Source organism: Ovis aries, chromosome 17 (assembly GCF_016772045.2).
Source record: "Ovis aries strain OAR_USU_Benz2616 breed Rambouillet chromosome 17, ARS-UI_Ramb_v3.0, whole genome shotgun sequence".
In the NCBI taxonomy this organism is placed as follows: Eukaryota; Metazoa; Chordata; class Mammalia; order Artiodactyla; family Bovidae; genus Ovis; species Ovis aries.
The window spans coordinates 5943178-5957020 of NC_056070.1; the positions used below are offsets into that span (position 1 = coordinate 5943178).

Sequence of the window (13843 nt, forward strand, 5' to 3'; positions counted from 1 at the left end):
GAATAGCCTCATTTTATGGAAGTGAGCAAAACACTGAATTTATCTCACAATCTACATTATGAGAGTTTGAAAAGTCATCTTTTGATATTTTAGACCTATGGTCCTTTGGAAGGAAACCCTCGTTGTAGGATTATAGTAGAATGAGATCCTTGGATACAATCACAAAATATAATTGCTTGATTTATCTACTAAGGGAAAGCAAGTTATCTTTAAAAGAAAAGGCATGAAGCAATGTGGTAGATGTGTATCAAAGTAAAAGAAAAGAAACCAACATGATGAATTACAGCTAAGGCTTAAATATGTAAGTTATCTCTCTTCCTTTTGTTACCAAAAGTAGAATTCAATCATTATTCCCACTTTCCAAATGCAATAGGAAACCAGTCTCCCCAGAACCTAGAATGGTGCCTAGGGCAGAGCAGCCACTTAATAAACAAGCTAGTTGGCATTTACAGAAGTGTGCTGTCTCTTTAGGCATGGGACGGGGGTGGTCCATCATGAGGCAGGGTCCGGTAGTAGCGACCAGGCCCTTTTCAGAGACGCAGTCGCATGTTGGGTTGGCACTGGTGGTAAACAGAGAACCACATCCCATTCGCTGTATCCCGGTTGGAAACAGCCACCTATGGGCTACAGGGTTCCTGGGAGGGGTGCTGGTCATGGTAGGATTTCAAGTCCCAGAGAGAACAGATGGAAAGTTACAGGAATGAGGAGAGGAGCAGAAGGTCACAGCCAGTCTGGAAGGTGGCAAGCCTGCTGCCAACTCCTGATATTCGAGGTCAGAGTCTGCTATGGGAACTCACATCAGATTGAGCCCGAAGGCGGGAGACTGCTGTCCTTAGCTGTGGGGAGAGAGGTCACAGACACACTAAGGCTGACAATAGACGATGCCGCGGATTTAATGTGCTTATAGTTTCCTAGATGGTGAAAGAAACAAGAAAGGCTTCAAATCTGTGATCTACTAGCCTCTCATAAAGCACTACTGATTTACATATCAGCAAAGGAACAATTATGAAGAGGGTTGATTTGAATTAAGGTTTCCTCAAAGCATCCCGTTAATACTGGTCCCAGAAATGATCTAGAATGGATATCTCGTGTTATCCTTGAATGAGGCCCTTCACCCTCTGTGTCAGGAAGGCATGAAACGGCAGCCTGCAGCTAGGTAATTCAAAGAGAGTTTTATTACAGGAGCTGTTTACAGAAACGTGGGCTAGATTTAGGAAACCAACAAGAACAGTGCAGTGCTGCAGACTGTCGATAGTAGGGAGCCAGTCCACCCTCAGGCATGAAGGACGGCGAACGGAGAAACTTCTTTACTGGTCTGCGTAGAGAATTGCAGCGGGTGGGGAGCTGAGAAAACAAACATCCCAGTTGAACTGTCCCCACCCACTCAACTCCTGCAAAATGTCTCATTGGCTGAACCCAACCAAAAGTCAAAGAGCTCACGGGCCGGCCTCCAGGGCATAGTAGGATGGAGAAGGGTAGACAGTAGACCTGGAGGACGCAAATAGAAGCACATCTTCATTGGAAAATTAATTCTTATTGAGAAAGTCACCACAAAGACATTGCTAAATGAATGCAAATATTCATGAGAAATTGATGGAATCAACCCCATTTGACTCTTTACCATGTTTAATATTGGTGGTGTATTGTTAGTTGCTCAGCTGCATCCGACTCCTTGCAATCCCATGGGCTGTAGCCTGCCAAGCTCCTCTGTCCATGGAATTCTCCAGGCAAGAATACTAGAGTGGGTAGTCCTTCCCTGCTCCAGGGGATCCTCCTAACCTGGGGATCGAACCCTGGTCTCCTGCATTACAGGAAGTTTCTTTACCGTCTGAGCCACCCGGTACATTTCGTATCATAAAAACACTCTATCAGCAAGAATCTTTAGTTACACTGTGGGCTTCCTGAGGGCTTTATGCTTTGTTCTTCATCCTTAACAACTGGCACTGTTCCTGGCACATCATACATGTCCAACAACTATTAATATTTATTGAATGATGGAGTTATTATTCATTACTTTGAATAAATTAAAGATGTATGTTCTATTTTATGTTCTTCTCTTGTCAAAGGAAGCGTGATCCAAAAAAAAAAAAAAAAAAAAAGCAGTCCCAGGAAACCTCTTTGATCTTCTACTCACATGATTGAAAATTCTTCCTAAAGTATAACATTGGCTGTCCCCACCATTCTAAGAGGATTATACTAAGCATGAAGGAATATGCCTTTGATGACTGAGAATGTAGCAACACTCAGGATGTCATTCTAAACTGTAGGCGTGGGCGGCGGGGCTGACTTTCAAGACACTCAAAGTTTTAAACACAAATAAATAAGCACGTGGGAATTGCCATACCACGTCAGACTAGTGGTTTATTCTGCCAAGAATTCTCTAGTAGGGCTGAGTGTCCTACCCTTTTCCTTAAGCATGAAGTCTCTGATTGATCTAGGGATGGGCTTGTTAGGTTCCAGAGAGTAGAGATGTTATATCTTCATTAAACTTTTTTTTTGCTATTCTCATGTTTTAAATTCTCTTCTGGTACTTTCCCAGTTTCCGAAAATGACTTAACTCTCTTTATTACATTAAGTCTCCAAAATTTCTTTTTTCTATTGCACTTCAATAGATTTTTTTCCTCTTTTACATCAACCAGGCTATGGTTTTTCCTGTGGTCATGTATGGATGTGAGAGTTGGATTGTGAAGGAGGCTGAGCGCCAAAGAATTGATGCTTTTGAACTGTGGTGTTAGAGAAGACTCTTGAGAGTCCCTTGGACTGCAAGGGGATCCAACCAGTCCATTCTGAAGGAGATCAACCCTGGGATTTCTTTGGAGGGAATGATGCTGAAGCTGAAACTCCAGTACTTTGTCCACCTCATGCGAAGAGTTGACTCATTGGAAAAGACTCTGATGCTGGGAGGGATTGGGGTCAGGAGGAGAAGGGGACGACCGAGGATGGGATGGCTGGATGGCATCATGGACTCGATGGACATGAATCTGAGTGAACTCCGGAAGATGGTGGACAGGGAGGCCTGGCATGCTGCGATTCATGGGGTAGCAAAGAGTTGGACACGACTGAGCGACTGAACTGAACTGAACTGAGGTAAGGGTTAGGTAGTGTTATTTTCTTTGCTCAAATATTTCTTTAAATGGGATACTTGCAACTGTCTCTTAAACTGTGTATAATTTAAGTTCCTTGGTGAGGTGGTTTTCAGTCTAAGGGCTCTTCAACAGACTCCTCTGAATCTCTTCTAGTCTTGAAAACCATTGATCTGCACCCCCTTGATGCTCTGGTTCAGAGTAGGTCACAGGGACACATAGGTCAGAAAACACTGATGTCTGCAACCTAGAAAGAGGACTGTAACTTGCTTTTGTGGATTTTCTTTGGATAATTCTGTTTATTCCCAGAATGATTTCCTGGCAGTGGTCTCTGGCAATTCCCTGTGGTCCAGACAGGAAAAAATGTACATGGAGATAGATAAAAGCCAGAAAATTTTAAACATGAAATAGATTAAAAAAAAATTTTAAGATAAAAATCACCTCTATCATTCAGAGAAAACCATTGTTTACATTTAATGTCTATACCAACAGTCTTTGGGGGAAAAAATTGGCCACATTTTTAATAAGCTGGGACAATACTATTTAAAACTCTCCTTTTATCTCTTCTAAATAATGCATTAGGGATATTTTTCATGTTGCTATTCTTTTACATCATTTGAAATGACTGCATAATATTCCACTCCATCAGTGTCCACGATTTATTCAATGAATATCTGGTTTCCAATTTTCTTCTCATTACTGATGTTCTCATGGCCATCTTTATGCCTAAATATTTGTACATGCCAACGTGGAGAAATAACTGAGTTGAACTTCAAGATCAAAGAGCATGCAAAATATGGAGCATTTTGATACAGTTCAGCCACATGGCTGAGCTTTGGAATCTTATCTGTTGGAAAGATTGAGAATTTGAGATACGTGGAAAGATAAGGAGAAAATGAGGCTATTTGAGAAGATGATGATGAGTATCAATGGGGAGGAAGACTTTAAAACATTCAGATAAAGAAATAAGAGATTTGAAGTTAAGCTTATAAATAAAAATATCTAGAGGAAGGAGGTTCACAGGACACTTCAGAAATCTTATTCACCTCCTCCCCAACTTACATGGAAAACTAACATTTCAGATTAGGCATTTCAGCACTTATCCACCTTAGCATGCTCGTTCAGTGAATTATTTCTTAGAACAAAACAGATTGCAGGATCATGGGCTCGACAGTCAAAAAAAAAAGTTCAAAAGTCAGCCTTGTTGATTTCATGTATCGTTTCAAATTCCCCCCAACAAAGCAAAGCTGCAGAAGGTATCTAACCACCTCCAGCCTTACGACCTTTGAAATTAGAGACGTGAAATGAATGTAGTGACATGTCTGACTCCTTTGCGACAAGTCTGATAAGGGTGTTGTCCCAGTTGTCTTAATGTCTGATTGAAATAGAACCTCGGAATAAATATAGCCAGCTGGCATTCTCCTTTCAGAATGGTTCACAAACATGATAGGCTTAGGGAAGGATTCTGAGAATGTTTCCAAGGAGGCCATTTCAACCATGACTTGAGGAAATTAATGATAATGCTGATCATCCATTGCTTTGGTTGGCCACAGCATCTGCCCTCCATTCTGGATTTGTGTATTGCTTCAAGGTAGGATGACCCCCAACCCAGAGCAAACATAAGGCTCACCCAGAAGAGAAGGAAGGAGAGGATTCAAGGAGACAGAGTGGAAGAAGAGAAGGCAAGAAAAACATGATGCAGATGGAAAGGAAAGAAATTGCTTCATTGTCGTCAGTGGCAGGAGCATGATGATTTGTTAACCCTGTTCTGAAGACTTTCTGTGACTTTTTTTTAATGTCAACTTGCATAGCATTGGCCCTTAACACACACATATGCAAGCACACACACAAACACACACAACTTAAATAGTCACCCAGAAACAAAACCAACAGAGTGGATGCCAGAGTCCTTTGATGAGAGGCTGATCTCTGATGAGCCAAACACGGGAATACCCTCTGAGAAAGTCCTGTTGTGACCGCTGGTGTGGCCGTCAATGGCTTGGTCCAACGCAGCCTAAGAGCAGGATCTTTGGTGTCCAACCTTTCCAGAACACAAGCCCCTGCTTCTCAACACTGTCACCAGGATGGAGCGATGCTACAGCTGACAGCAGTGACTGGCAGGAGCCTGAGAAAGTACAATAATATTCCAAGTTGCCTTTAGTCTCATTTTTATTTAGGCTAATTTGCATGGCGGGTTTATGCCAAATGAGGATATTTTCCCTTCTCCTTGGAATAGCTTCACATTAAAATATCACTGTTTTCAAAGTGCCCAGATATTACTGGGATGAATAAAGAGACAGATGGAAAATAAGAAGGGTGGAGCAAGTTCAGAATGCTGTATACTTGGCGGAATAAATGTGCTTTGCTGATTTCCAGCCTCCGCCTACTTTTCTCATCTGAGAGCACTTTCCCCTCCATCCTGTGGAGATGCAAGGACCAGAGAGATTCCTGGGAGTTAGCTACCACTGGAGGCACACCAGACACTCCAGTCCTCCTCCGCACAGCCTAGACAAAGGGCTGGGCACTGCCCGGCCCAGCTGAGCATGACGTGTTCTAAGGAGCCAGTCTGCCTGGGGAAAACTTCAGGAGGTGGGGCTTCACAACATGCAGAACTCTACCTGAAGCACCGGCCATCTTCCAGAAAGAGCATCTAACTCCAGTGCAGTGTGGGTTTTCAGTATATGCGAAGAATGCAAGGAGTTCTTCATCCCTTTCCAAGCAGACCAAAGCAGGAAGCAACCACCAGCTAAATATTCGACTGACCCTGGTTCATAGCTTTGCGTTGCTGGTGACACGGTGGTTTTGAGCCTCTCGCGGCACCAGCCGGACAGACAGATCCCATGGTTGCCCCCCCCAGTCGTAGTGTGTTTCTGTGTCCCTCCTCTACCCAGACCTAGCCCACCCTCCATGTGAAATGTCAGCAGCTCTTCCAGAAACCTCTCCCATGCAGATGCCTGCTTTCTGTACCAGTTCTCTCTCCGCTAAACAATTTAGAGATTAATAATGAGGCAACAGGAGAGAGATTAAAAAGCCATCTGGCAAGCAGTCCCTGACACAGCTTAAAATATCCACAAAAACAAAAAGAGAAGCCAGCTCACAGTGAAAGCAAGGACTTGGGAGTCAGACAGATCCGAATTCAATTTCTCGATCTGCTGCTTCCTGGTTGTATCGTTGGGGAGTGGTTATTTAACCTCTTCATGCTTTCATTCTGGAAATAGTAATATTTGCCTTATAGAAGGGACTTCCCAGGTGTCCCTAGTGGCAAAGAATCTGCCTGCCAATGCAGGAGATGCAAGGGACATCTCTGTCTCTTGATCTCTGGGTGGGGAAGATCCCCCTGGAGAAGGGAATGGCAACACACTCCCATATTCTTGCCTGGAGAATCTCATGGACAGAGGAGCCTGGCGGGCTGCAGTCCATGTGGTCGCAAAGAGTTGGACATGACTAACAGAGCAAAAGAAAGAACCTTATAGGGGTTTTGAATGAGCTGATTATAATTATAAACTGTCTAAGCAAGATAAACGTTAATTATGACAACTGCTACCCTTGCAGCTGGGCCGGATCATCCTGGGGGAGAGGTCCACTAACTTCCTGAGCGATGGAGCCAGATTAAAAATGCCCTGGGAGGGGAGATCCATTCATGTCTGGCTGCTGCAATCAGCAAAAGCCCGTAAAGGAGCCGGAAGGCTCACGTCCCTGACCCTGAGTCTGCTCTTTGGGATCAGGAGCTCACGGTGCCATAGTTCATTCATTCATTTGCTCACAGAATAGATATTTAGTCAGTGCCCAGTAAGTGCCTAGTAAGGAGGGAAACAGAGTCATGAACAAAGCTACCCTCGTGGAGCTTATGTTCTCATCGAGAAAATGGGTTAAGGACAATGCCTGGTTGTTTTTACTGATTATTTTTATCTTCACTCAAAGGCATCTATAAGCATCTTGAGGGCAGAGAACAGTTCTTTAAAAAAAAATTTTTTTTTAATTGAAGTATAGTTGATTTACAGGCTTCTCTGGTGGCTCAGAGGGTAAAGAATCTGCCTGCAGGGCAGGAGATGCGGGTTCCATCCTTGGGTCGGAAGATCCCCTGGAGAAGGTAGTGGCTACTCACCCCAGTATTCTCGCGTGGAGAACCTCATGAACAGAGTAGCCTGGCTGGCTACAGTCCATGGGGTCGCGGAGTCAGACGCGACCGAGTGGCTGAGCACACACACACAGTTGAGTCGCAGTGTTGTGTTAGTTTAGGTAGACAGAAAAGTGGTTTAATTTTACATGTTATATGATATTATCTTATGTTATACATACATATTCATTTTCAGATCCTTTTCTGTTATAGGCTATTATAAGAAATTGAATAGAGTTCTCTGTGCTATACCATAAATCCTCATTTATCTATTTTATATTTAGTAGTGTGTATCTTGGAGAAGGCAATGGCACCGCACTCCAGTCCTCTTGCCTGGAAAATCCCATGGACGGAGGAGCCTGGTGGGCTGCAGTCCATGGGGTCGCTGAGAGTCGGACATGACTAAGCGACTTCACTTTGACTTTTCACTTTCATGCATTGGAGGAGGAAATGGCAACCCACTTCAGTGTTCTTGCCTGGAGAATCCCAGGGACGGGGGAGCCTGGTGGGCTGCGGTCTATGGGGTTGCAGAGTCGGACACGACTGAAGCGACTTAGCAGCAGCTGCGGCAGCAGTGTGTATCTGTTCATTTCAAATTCATAATTTATCTCTTCCCCCTTTCCCCTTCAGTAATCATAAATTTGTTTTCTATGTCTGTGAGTCTGCTTCTGGTTTGTAAGTAAGTTCATTTATGTACGTATTTTCAGATTCCACATATAAATGATATCACGTGGCATTTGTCTTTCTCTTCCTGACTTCACTTAGTGGGATAATCTCTCGGTTCACCCATGTTGCTGCAAATGGCTTTATTACATTCTTTCTAATGGCTGAGCAACACTCCACTGTGTATAGGTACCACAGCTTCTTTATCCATTCGTCTGTTGATAGATATTTAAGTGGCTTCGGTATCTTGGCTATCGTCAGTGGTGCTGGAGACGAATTCTTACAGTCCAATTGCCCACAACTGTCTTCTGACGAATGAGGTATCCCAATAACAGCTGACGTGTACTGGGAGCTCGTCACAGGCTGTTGTCCCAAGTCCTCATGGGTGTCAACTCACAAACTTCATACCACCCCACGAGGTGGTGCTTTTATTTTCTCCAGAGGAGGTAATCAAGGCACAGAGAGGTTAACTACATCACATGGGGTAGTAAGTGGTGGTTTCACTTTAGAAATGCTGTTATACCCCTGAATTGGGCCCTCTCAAAATCTATGTTTTTGAACAATGAAGTCCTAACCCTGGGGCCCTAGAATGTGACTGTACTTGCAGAAAGCATCTTTAAATACGCAATTAAGTTAGCTGAGGTCATTAGGGCAAGGCCTAACCCACTACAACTGGTGTCCTCCTGAGAAGGGACGTTTGGACACAGAAAGTTACAGAGGGAAGACCCTGTGAAGATGCAGGGAGAGAGTGGCTGTTTAGCCATCCAGCTGTGATACTTTGTATGGCAGCCCTGGCAAGTGAATACAGGGACTTAATATTGAAAGATCTGAAGACTCTGCTTCACTTATGAGCCTGCCAATCTGGCCTTGCCATCACTGGGGGACAGTTCTGGTCCTCTGAACACCTGGTGTCCGCAGTCCTGAACACATCCTAGTAGACAGAAATATTCATCTTTATCACACAAAAACTGTGACGCCCTGGCAGACACCAGGCACAATTCATGGAACTAGACTTTTTCATCTACTGATTCACTGACCACTCAACTAATGATATGGACACCTGTTATGGCTCAAGCACTGTTCTGGGAATATAAATGTCACCAGATCGTTTCAGGGAAGTACCATATAAAAAACGTAAAATTTATTTAATCAAGTCATCATGCTCATGAAATTAAAATAATCTATATGATAAGAACTAAAAGGATGAAATGGGCTTCCCAGATGGCTCAGTGGTAAAGAATCTTCCTGCCAATGCAGGAGATGCAGGTTTGATCCCTGAGTTGAGAAGATGCTCTGGAGAACAAAGTGGCTACACACTCCAGTATCCTTGCCTGGGAAATCCCATGGGCGGAGGAGCCTGGTGGGCTACAGTCCCTGGGGTCCCAAAGAGCCGGACACGATTCTAGTGACTGAGCACAGAGCACAGTGCGATGAGAAGAGCTGACAGGGAGAGCTGACTTAGGAAGAGGGAGCAGAAAAGGCTCAGGCTGACACAGCGTGCAGGAGTTAACTAAGCCAAGAGAAGACCTAGGATTCCAGGCAGAGGAAACAGCCAGGGCAACGTTTCAATAAAATGGACTCACACACCAGCTCTGCTCCTCAGATGCTTGCAGATGGCAAAGGAGGAAAACAAGAAGGGGAGGAGAGGAGACAGAGAAGAAGGCAAGGAGAAAACGAACAGAAATTGAAATCTACAAGCCAGGCAGTGTGCTTGGCGTCTTCATACAGTGCAGCCTGTATTTTCAGCTGTCACAGACAGAGCTTCGCGGGACAAGGGCGAGGCAGGAGAGGTGCCCTGTCTGACCCTGGGAGAGCGATCTCCTTCCATTTCATGCCTGGCGTTGACTCCGGCTCTGCAGCTCCATGGACACTGGGGTTTTCCCAGACCACTGTGGCCTGGCACATCTTGGCAAGACCCTTGAAACTCATGCTCAAAAGCAGGGCATCAGCCCAGCAGTGCTCTTGGAAAGCTTGTCGCACACAACCAATTAGGTCCCTGGACCATCCCTGCAGCCCAGCTACCACATTCCATCGCCTTTGCAGCCTCCCTGCAGGATTGTGAACAAAGTCTAGGAGGACTGGTGAAAATAACAGGGGGTCAGGAAACCAGAGGAATGTGATGGGATGTGCTGCAGGATTCACATTCTCAGGCAAAGTCCGAGATAGCAGAAAGAATTTATAGACTGCGACCAAGACCGGGAATATACGCAGAGAGATAAACTGGGCTATTTTAAATTGCTGCCCAAGAAGTGCTTTCATGCTATATATATACCAACAGAAAAAGAGAAAGAAAAGCAAGGGCTTCAACTCAGATCAAAAATATTTCCACAGACATTTACATGCCACTTTCAAAAGGCCCAGCAGCATGAGGTCAAAGAAATTCCTTTTATATTCTATAATTCACCATTGCTCTGAGCTCTGACTCTTTCCTCCCTCTTTTACTAAAGAACACAGGTAACAGCTAAATGAATTTAGCTAACACAATATCTCTGAAGGACTGAGAGTCTTATCCTCTACCTAGTTCAGCTCTCATATTTAAGTTCACATGAGAACTTTGTTTTAAATTTGGATTCTAGGAAAAGCTTTGTTTCCTTTCCAATAAGAAAAACTACACTGGAATGATACAGAGAAGATTAGCATGGCCCCTGCACAAGGCTGACACAAAAATTAATGAAGTGTTCCATATAAAAAAAAAAGAAAAAGAAAAACTATAGAACTTACTAAGTTCCCCCTTTCACCATGACTACCAGGAAGCTCAGATCATGCTTAAGATTTCAACTGTGGCAATTTTATTGGTCCTTATGCTTATAATTACTGTTCCCTTGGTTTGGTCCTGATTTTCTATTTCCTATTTGTACTTATGGCTCTGTGCATTTACTTTTGTTGGAATTAATGTGCCTTCTTTGGGAAAAGAGAGTATAAATTTTTAAAATGCAATTCTACTATACGTCTTTGAACTGAGTTTCTCAAACTAAGAATTCCTAAATAACTCCTGTCCTTGGACATCGTTTTAGTAGCCTTCGTCACTCTGACGTGACAACGAGACATAGTCTTAGCACCTCTAGCCTCCACAGGAAGTAGCGTGAAGGCAGAGTGCATTATTTGTCTATTGCTACACTTAAGAGTTTAGCAGCTTAAAACAACTAACATTTACTATCTCACACAGTCACTGTGAGTCAGGAACATGGGGGCAGCCGAACTGGGAGACTCAGGACTAGAGGCTCTCTTGAGATTTCAGCCGAAATGCTGCCTGGGGCTGCAGTCAGCTGAAGGCTTGACTAAGGCTGGAGGGTCAGTTTTGAGGGAGGCTGTCCTACCCACCCCTAAACCCAAGGCCAGCCAGTGATCCAAGAGAGAGAGCAAGGCTAAGCCTCTTGCCTTTTATGTCCTAGTCTCGGGTCACACAGCATCACATCTACCACTTTCTGTTCATTAGAAGTGAGTCACTAGTTGGTACAGACCAACCACACACCACAGAGAGGACCAGCACCCTGTAGGATGGGGAGAGTATCAGAAAATCGGGGGACATATTTTTAAAACACTGCTCAGAATATAAAGCTATTTTCTTTTTTTAAATTTAAATTTATTTATTTTAATTGGAGGTTAATTACTTTACAATATTGTATTGGTTTTGCCATACATCAACACGAATCTGCTATTTTCATTTTTCAAAAAGTACATACATGTACCAAGGCACAGCTTGGTATCCAACCTGCCTTCACCTAGATGCAAACCAGGACAGGAAAAAAGCTTGAAAAAGAAAATGCTTTTCCTCAATGTATGTGCTGCTGGCAAGCATCCTGCAAAGGCACGGCTCCAAAGAAGTTCCAAACACAGGCATACGTGGGAGAGAGAACATGTCCCCAAATGGAGAGGGAATAAGAGAGAGACACCAGACACTGCAAAAGGAAAGAAAAAGCACTACATTTCTAGCCAATCTGAAAAGTCAGCCTCACTTGAGACCAGAAGGGGAGCCCAAAGCCAGGGTGATAAGGTCTAATGTATCTATAAATTACTTCATCTTTTGTCAAGCCGTCTAGTTAGACCCCAGGTGGGAAAAATGAGTGGTGACTCAGAAAGCAAGGCTGGTGATAAGAGCTGAGTTCATCTCTGGAGGTGATGAGGGATGCTGGTGAGAGAGAGGGGGAAGGGTTCATCGCAGCTAGAAATGTAATCGATGTTGCCAGGAGAAATCGAGTGACTCCACTCGGCCCAGTGTGTCCCCCTGCTGTTCTGGATGCATGTCGCAGATGCAGTTAGCGTTTCATTAGTCTAGAGATTGGCCCCTCATAGTGAAAGAGGCCAAAGGAAGGCAGGGACGCTTTCTAATTCATCTTGCTCTGCTCGCCTTTGAGAGCGAACAGCTAGTGTTGAGGTCGATTCACAAGATACTCGGATTTTCTTCTCCTTAAAGTCATCTTTGCTCTTGTGAAATTGCCATAAAATACTCCAATACGCACCAGCTAAGTAACCAGCTCGGTGAGGTGTGGAACATCCTTGTCATGGGGGAATTAACTAGCCTAAAATACGGACAAGCCAGGGAGTATATCATAGATTAAAGCATGCAGTTTAGAGCTTTTTTTTCTGTATTAAGAAATCCAGGTCCCTAAGGATATTCCATTTGTTCATTCAATCGAACTTAACTGCACCTGGACCCCACCCCCTGGGGCCACCTCCCCACCCCCACCCCCACCACATCCATGCGCTGACCCGGCAGAGGGCACCTCCCTTGTGGGTGCGGACTGTAGATGTTTTCCTTTGGAAAGAGATCCCACAATAGGGATGCGGCATGAGAGGCAGAAACGGAGACGAAGAAGGAGAAATGAACACATGGATCTTAAGGTGGCAGTCCCTGGTAAAGGGGAGCGTACGTTGTGCGTTTTGGGGCTTTTACCCCTCACTTTCTAGGTCCCATGGGAAGTGCATCCTTGCGGGACTCTGGGGAAGGCACCAGACGCACCAAGGAAGAGAAGCCTTAGGGCAACCGAGGTGAGGCCCGGCTGGGGGTGGGGGGTGGGGGGAGAAGCTAATTGCTACAGTGGTGACTCACTGAAAAGGTGAACAAGGCTGTGAGACAAGGCCCTGGAGGAGCCAGACAGTGACCAGAGCAGAGGACGAGACGACAGCTCAGAGCCATTGCTTTTGCAGTCATCTAGCCAGAGGTGGGAGAAGGCGATGGCAACCCACTCCAGTGTTCTTGCCTGGAGAATCCCAGGGACGGGGGAGCCTGGCGGGCTGCAGTCCATGGGGTCGCACAGAGTCGGACACGACTGAGCGACTTCCCTTTCACTTTTCACTTGCATGCATTGGAGAAGGCGATGGCAACCCACTCCAGTGTTCTTGCCTGGAGAATCCCAGGAACGGGGGAGCCTGGCGGGCTGCAGTCCATGGGGTCGCACAGAGTCGGACACGACTGAGCGACTCAGCAGCAGCAGCAGCCAGAGGTGATAGGGACCTGACTTCAGGCTGTATCTGCGGGGACGGCGACAGATTCGGAGAGGGCCTCGCAGACTAGATGTGGGGAAGAGAGACAAAGGCACCAAGACTGCGGCTTCTTCCCTGGCTTCTCCCCCGGCTACCTGGGTGGCAGGTAAACCATGGACTGGGTGGAGGAGGAGGACGGGACCCGAGAAGCCTGGGGAGGGCTGAAAATCAGGGCGGAATCCGGCAGTAATGGAGACCAAGGCTTAGGGAAGAGACTGCAAAGTGCCAACAACTGTCCAGTTGACGTGCGAGGCTGTAAATTACATATCACAGTGGCCCCCACACTGCGGGATGTCAACAGTTTACGCAAACCAGATGTAGGAACCAGTCACGTTGACAGCAGATCTGATCCCAGCTTGGGATTTCCTTGTGTGGTTCTGGAAGGACAGAGGAAAATAAAGATATGCAAAGAGTATGAGAAACCCTAGACCATTTATTACATTTTTTAGGAGGGGTTCTTTGGGATGATGTTTGCAACTTTTCCACATGCTCCAGA

General features: G+C 45.2%; 1 long non-coding RNA gene and 1 other non-coding gene across 2 annotated transcripts; one reads left to right on the plus strand and one right to left on the minus strand.

The window, feature by feature from the left end:
* Nucleotides 1-1153: 1153 nt before the first annotated feature.
* Nucleotides 1154-6048, minus strand: LOC132657982 (uncharacterized). Its single transcript, XR_009596833.1, has 2 exons — nt 5702-6048; nt 1154-5208 (listed from the first exon to the last, which is right to left on the minus strand). It is a non-coding gene; the product is annotated as an uncharacterized LOC132657982 (long non-coding RNA).
* A 4399-nt stretch (nt 6049-10447) lies between these two features.
* LOC114108926 (U6 spliceosomal RNA) lies at nt 10448-10553 on the plus strand. Its single transcript, XR_003585652.1, has one exon. It is a non-coding gene; the product is annotated as a U6 spliceosomal RNA (small nuclear RNA).
* The last annotated feature ends 3290 nt before the right edge of the window (nt 10554-13843 follow it).